Source organism: Myripristis murdjan, chromosome 20, assembly GCF_902150065.1.
Source record: "Myripristis murdjan chromosome 20, fMyrMur1.1, whole genome shotgun sequence".
In the NCBI taxonomy this organism is placed as follows: Eukaryota; Metazoa; Chordata; class Actinopteri; order Holocentriformes; family Holocentridae; genus Myripristis; species Myripristis murdjan.
Genome location: NC_043999.1, coordinates 14,185,235 through 14,192,797, shown reverse-complemented (window position 1 = coordinate 14,192,797; position 7,563 = coordinate 14,185,235). Strand labels below are relative to the sequence as shown.

At 42.9% G+C, this 7,563-nt stretch overlaps 1 long non-coding RNA gene across 1 annotated transcript; it reads right to left on the bottom strand.

Annotated features, from left to right (window-relative positions):
• Positions 1-3,017: 3,017 nt before the first annotated feature.
• Positions 3,018-6,671, bottom strand: LOC115379268 (uncharacterized). The gene is made up of 2 exons (XR_003930197.1): positions 6,007-6,671; positions 3,018-3,845 (listed from the first exon to the last, which is right to left on the bottom strand). It is a non-coding gene; the product is annotated as an uncharacterized LOC115379268 (long non-coding RNA).
• Positions 6,672-7,563: the final 892 nt, after the last annotated feature.

The following is a 7,563-nucleotide window of genomic DNA, read 5'->3' as shown; positions in this document are numbered from 1 at the left end:
GCCATCAGGGGCTGAATGCTTTAGGAGTTATGATCTAACGAGTGGCAGAGACACTCACTTTATCCTGAGACAGAGTGGGAACACCTTCATGGCCAATCAGGCCGGGCTAATGAGACAAGATGGGCCTGGATGGTGCCACAGCCATTACAGCCAGAGTCCGTCAGCACTTTGGTAATGAAGAGACCCTGGAAGGCACAGCAGAAAGGGAGGTTCGACTTCTTGTTGTAAGGAAAGTGACTGTGCATCCTTTTTTGTGTTTTTTCCACTTCATGTTTGATTGTGATAGACATTTAGGGCATCACACAGAATGTTACAGCTAAGAACCAACCCCCCAGTTACAAATTTGGATTTATGTATGAGAGCTTAAAAGCTGCACAGTATTGCACATGACCTACAGGTTACCATTCTTTCTGTGTATATTGGCCAGTATCAGATGTAATTAACATTGTGTGAACACAAAAACAAAATGGTGTGTGAATACAGTTTCAAATATTTCAGCTTGGACTACCCAGGATTTGTGATCGTTGCATGCTGATTTATCTCAGCACTTTAAAAAGTGTGAGCATTTAAAAATTAATCAAACACTTCTGGTGTCTGCAATTCTTCAAAATATATTAGACTTTTATTTTGTCTGTGTCCATTTCAGTTTATTTATTTATTTGTTTGTTTGTTTGTTTACTTACTTACTTACTTACTTATGGCATTTCTGCCTTATTTGATAGTAACAGAACAGAGAAGAGAGACAGGAAAGGCAGGGAGAGATGGGGATGACATGTAGCCTTGATACCTGTTTCAAGCTCCAGCAGGTGAAATACTGGGGCGCCTCTAATGTTGATTTCTATAGTCAAATCATTTTCTAATCTGTCACACTAGTATGAAAATGAAAGTCTAATTTTCCCCCAAACATTTCTGATTGAATCACTGAAACCAGCCATCAAGCCCAGTTTGAGTTACAGCACTTACTAATTGCTGCCACGTGAGGGCAGACAACACCCACAAAAGGGAAAAACCTGTTCAGGCCCGGCGAGCTAAGGGCAAGGCGGAGGCATGATGAACATGGTTTATGGCAGCCTTGTGGATTTCATTCAACTTTGAAGATTTTGGTTATCAGTGGAAGCCAGACTGTCGGGCTGTCGAGGCCTGATATGATATCTCAACTTTATCACACCTAGCGCCAATATACCATATTTATAACATGCCATCTGAGCTGCTTCTGTACCAAGTAGCAACTTCGTCTTAAGGAAGTCACCTCCAACACATTAACCTGAGCGGGGGTCATATGCCAATATGTCTAATTTATTATCCGGCACGACAAAACTGATAGGACACAGGATCGTTCTTGATCGTTGTTTCTATGAAATGCAGGACTTTAGCAAATACCTCGTAGACTCCACTGATAATCTATAGCTGAAATCTTGTGTATCTTCTGTTTAGAACTCCAACTAGCGGCAAATTTCACTGTTTATTGAATTATTATTGAATTCAGCTGAACTCTCGCATCTTCTGGCTGTCTTTGATGTAAGGGCTTGATGTTGTCATCGCTCAATACTCATTTAAAGGATTTAGGAAATCAACATTAATGAATTAGTAAAATGAATGGATGGTTTATCTGCTCCGCACGCGCACGCACGCACGCACGCACACACACACACACACACACACACACACACACACACACACACACACACACACCACACTCCATACCCATCAGGCCCTTCTCCTTCCATCCATCACTCTTCTCGCTATTCTGAGGGATGATAGGCAAAGACCCTTGTGTCTTATGAAACTCATTAATCAAGATCTTATTATTGTCTGCTACTTTTGTAGCTGTGCAAAATGGAAGCAGTAATTTTTGCTACGCTGTGCAAATAAAAATATAATCTGGGATAATTTACAAACATAAACAGACATGCACAAAATAGAAATTAAATATGACAGCTTATACATAATGTGCAGTGTGCCTTATTCCATTTAACACGTCACGTTTTCTATTTTGCACGTGAAAATCTTCACTCGGGAAGAAATGTCAGCCTACACCACAATGCAATTAAGTGTGGCGCCCTTAAACACCACTAGGCGACAAGCTAATCTAGGAAGATGATGTTATTTCATAGTGCTGAAATGCCATAAGACTACTGTCCTGTGTTCACCGCTTTAGTCTTTGTGAAAAGGCTTTTGGACAGCATTTCCCACCTCTTAATGTCCATGTAACCGGATATTTGACTGCATACCCGCAGACAGCCTCAACCCACCTCATTTATTACTCCAAACTGTCGATTTTCATAGGGCCATTAATTTATAAATCGAATAAATCGTAATTTTGCCTCAACCCCATGTCATGTAAGGCCTTATTACCGTACAACAAAAGTGAGAATGTGGACCCGTTTTACTACACTGCAATAATATCGCTTACTCTTGAATCATTTTCTTAGAGTAGGTGAAATCTACCAACAGAGTACATTAACTGCACTTGTTTCCAGCGGAAATAGGCTTGATACAAGCCGTTTCTGAATTAATATTATGTTAATCGTCATACTAGGGGACTAAACTGTCTTTTTCTTTTTTGTAAGAAGCCTAACTATATTTGAAACAGCTGAAATCCTTTCACCCCGGTAGTAGCTATATTTTTTCCCACCAGTTTAAAATAATAATAATAATAAGATTGTAGAATTCACTGTCAAGATGAACGTTTTGTTTGCTGCGCGGGATCCCTCGCCTCTGTGTGCAAATGTATTTAATAGGCTATCTCACGGGGCCCAGGCTGCATTCCTGCACTAGGCTAAGGTAAAATTGTACCAGCTATTTCCGCTTGTGCACCGGCAGGCTGCTGAAACAAAGGGCTGATCGGTAGTGCGCCTGTTTCAGCACCACGAGAGGTGGACAGCGCTCCTGAGCACACTGTGTGTGGATGGACAGCTCCCACCGAAAACAGCCTCCCATTATATTCACTTCACATCATCAGCTGTGTGAATGGATTTCAGATTGGTGTGTTCACATAAAAACGAGAGCTTTTTAAATCGTTGTGTGTATTTCGTTTATTCTGGAAAGGAAAATAAAAACATTGCATAAATCATAAGTTACAGTTTGAAACAAGGGAAGGACAAACCTTACCACACACTAAACCCTCTGCCTGCTTATTTCCCTCTGGATGAGAGCGTCAGCTACATGTTGAAAAACTGGTAAAAATGATTTTAAAAAATTATTTTCATCTGATGAGAGAGGGATCATCTCTTGGCATTCACCGCGTGCCTTAATTGTAAGACATTAAATCAAGGTCCGCTGTGAACACGGAGAGACAGAACCCGTTCGTCTCTGCGTGTGTGTGTGTGTGTGTGTGTGTGTGTGTGTGTGTGACTGCGTATGTGTGTGTGTGCGTGTGTGTGTGTATGTGTCCGTCCACCAGCTGCATTCACTTTACTGTGGGTAACCTCGACCCGCTTCGTTGAAACCCGGGATAATACATATGATCACATGATTTTGCAGCCTACGAGGCCTAAGTTATGTGATTTAAAAAAATAATGCTGTACTGGGATGTCAAGTTTGGAAAAAAAAAAATCCCAAGCGTCCCGCACAGTGTCCAAAAAGATCAAATCCTCTCACGGCTGCTGAGCAGGCCTACCTTGTAATGAAAAATAAAAAGCAAGTTACATTCAATTGGAGAAAATGGCGTAGGATAGGCTATAATAGGAATAACTTTAACGCAGCAAATAGTTCTGCAGACAAAATGATTATAAGTCCCAGGCCACTTTTGGAGGCGAAAAATGACTCCATTTGATGTTCTCCCGACGACTGCCTTGTCCACAATTGCAGAAAGCTTAAAAGTCCTCCATTATCCCATAATGCACCTACAAAAAAGAAAACATAAATGCGTCATGAACTTGATATAGAAATTCAGGTCACAAGAATAAGGCAAAAATATGCACATCAGAAGAAGAATGTGGCTCATTTTTTTTTTCAGCGAGCTATTTTGAAAAATCAGTGGACATCCACAAAACGACCGAAAAAAAAGTCACCGTCCTCGTCCAAAATATTGATTTCCCCAATAACACACCGCACGCATTTCCCCCAACACATACACATACACAAGCCTGCAGCCTCTACTTGCGGGTCAAACGTTAAAACTGCCGCAAATTGCAAACGGAACAGCTGAAAAGCCGTGGAAGCTGCGGGTCTCCTGAACGCAGCAGTACTCTATCCATCTCCGTTCGTGCACAGGTTTCTCCGGACAACAAACCGACCAGGGGACGGAGACCGAGCTGTGCAGCGAGAGTCCAGCACCGACACCGCCTTAATGGGACTGATCTCCCTCCGTCCGGTCTTTTCCTCTGACTTTGGGATTAATGGTGCTCCAGCCAAACAAATGAGGCATCTGCCTTCAGCACAAGAGGATTGCATGGAGGGGGGTGGGGGGTGTTGACGTCACCGGGCAAACAGATGTTCCTCTATATTACCCAGCGTCCTCCTCATCACCACCCCGTGTCCTTGAAACTAGGAGGGAAATTGACTACTTCCCATTCGCCGTCTTAACGTTATCGCCAAAATGTCTTAATAATATCGCTGCAGCTGGTGTACAGTATCTATATGGGCCAGCAGGAGAAATTCCCACAATGGCCCCGCAAATTGTGCAGCCCTAAATCTGGCATTGGCTCTGAACGGTTATGCAACATTGCACTATTCAAAAAATGAGAACACACGTGTCCATGCACACACACACGGATGCACGGGCACGCGCACACGCACTCTCCCCTTCTCTTACAAACACACACACACACACACACACACACGGGTGAGGGAGGGATGCTCGTTTTTGCCAGAGCCTGCTGTTTGATGTGAGTGCGGTTTAGTTTAACAAATGCTACATTTGTTTGGTCTTGTGAGCTGTCCAAGGTTTTGAAATGGGCTTCAAAATCGATGACACTCAATAACATGTCTGATATGACGTCTAAATCATGAGGAGATTATATAACGTCTATGAAGTCTGACGTCCAAGCGCAGTATACTCTACATAACAAATGCCCTGCTCATATATATAGTTGCTTTGAGTAATTTAGGACAAATTAGCTTCCTACTATTTATGATATTGTGTGGTAGACTACCATAGAGTCGAGATCCACTGTGCAGTCATAATCCAGCATAATCTGCAGTGCTGCAAGAGAGCCTATTGATTTGCATTGGCTGAGCACTAATGCAGGCTAAAACTGGTTAAATTCAGATGAGGTCAGAGCTGTCTAATCATAATTAGGAGGCGCATACCTGCTTTCCAGTCTCAGCCAACAGCTTGACTGTGCCTGTGAGCTCACCATAATAGGAGCCGTTTCTGCATTTAACAACCTATGTTTTATCATTAGAGAGCAAATACACTGAGTAAAATGCAATGTAGCCAAAATCAAGAGTTGCAGGCTCGTTAATATGGTAATTGCACTGCATTACCCACTCGTTGAAATAGAGAGGAGAGGGATGGAGAAACAAAGGGAATCGCCATTTTAAGACGGAAACGTCCCCCTCCCCTGAAAATCATACGACTCTCATATCGGCCATCGTTTGGAGCTTCATCATGGCTCGTCCGCATATCACCAGATTTCGGGTCTCCCTATCTTGCCACCGTCACGAACACGACCCCTATTGTCCTGAAGCACCGCGCAATGAACAAACGATGTGGCTTAGAAATCCGCCATCCTCATTATCCTTCTTACTGATTATGCAACCGTCGACATAAAGCAGTCTGTCCATCCTGTGCGGGTTTGGGAAGGTTTTCCTATCGCCCCTTTTGTCAGCCCTATTCCTAAAGCCGTGTATTCTCCTAAGCCCGCAATAACAATGGCAAGTGCAACGTGCATGGGGAAGCATGTATAACCATTATCTTTTACGCTGACGGAAAACGTCATTATTCCCCGTTTAAGTCTATTCAAATACATATTTTACCCGCGATTGAAGCAAAAATACGCATTCCCTTTACCAATAAACTGTCATAGTCGAGCATAATGCAAGCAGGCATTGGATACTCACCATCGTATGGTCCACGCCATATGGTGGATCCCAGTACACTGCGGTCTGCTCTCATGTAAGCTGTCCATGATCTGGTGTTTTTACTTCATTTTAGCATTACTTCATTGCAGATCATTTTATCATAGAGCCAATAGCTTGTATTCCCGGTTCCTTTGGTGTAGCGGTAGACAAGCAAGACTCCGTTTGGCGAGAAGCTGATACTACCAATGAGAGCGATGCTCTAGCCTCTGCAAAGCATGGCTGCGTTTTCTCTCTTTTTTTCAAAAGAGGGCAGGTCGTTCTGTGCATTACAATGAGTAAAATCTCTCTCTCTCTCTCTCTCTCTCTCTCTCTCTCTCCCTTTCTCTCTCTCTCTCTCTCTCTCTCTCTCTCTCTCTCTCTCTCGCTCACACAGGCACACACGCACACACACATACATACACTCTAATACATACAAATGCGCGCTCACACATTGACACGCAAACTCATAGGCTAAGCGCGCTCTGGAAAAAACCTATAGGCCTGGGTTATATGGTTTTTATTACATGCCTGTTCTGTTAACCATATAACACTGTCTTTCAATATCTATTGTACCAATAAGCCTACTCTAATTTATATGGACTATGTGTGGCATTAACTGTTCTATAATCTAGTGAACCTCTAGATTAGGAGTGTGTGCAGTCGGATCGTCGCCTTCATGTGTCGGGCACAATTAATCATGTTTAATACCGTTTGTCTTGAGAGGTCCATTAGTGCGTTGCAGTTTCACGCGTCATGCCGTTGGACTGCAACTCTATTTCTATTGCCTATTTGTCCAGCTGCATGCTGAGCTTCCTCGTGATTCATACACAGACTAAACATTTTACTTCACGGTTTAAAGAAAAAACACACATTTACTGTGCTTTCAACGACGTGTTACACTCTCCGATGATACCGGCAATACACTAAATGAAAAGGTTCAGCACCTCTCCGAGCCGTGTCTTGCTGTTATTCCATATAATGTTAAATTGACCATTTACCAAGAGGTTAAACATTCCTCTTTTTTCTATTCCTTGTGATTTATGTATGCAGAACTTGCAGTCTGTGTGTGCCAATACAGGGCTATTTTCAAACCCTTAAGCCCACACGCGTTTCTGAATAATTCCACCTCACATGCAAAAAGGACACTGACTGTGTGTTGCTCAAGAAATTCTGTTTTGTGCGTGAATCGTGTTGTTTTAGGCGTTCAAACACTGGGCTAATAATTGATTTAAAAGTGGCAGTCCTGCGCTGTTAGTTTGTATCCCCTTCACTTCCTGCCGTGATTGACTCTAAAGGCAAAGATCCAATCGAAACCAGGGCCCCATGGATGATGTCATTTGAGTAACCTCACTAACCCTATAGCCGAGGCGGCACACAGGCCTGCTAATGCCTGCTAACCCCTATCCTATACGACATGCATCTGATTCTAACATTAGAAATAGCCTGTAGATATTATGCACGGTCTATTTCTTTGAGTTCTCTCCTTCTGCTATCTCAGAGTGTGCAGATCCTCAATCCTCCGTTGCTCTTTCTTTCTCTCTTGCACTATTACACTCT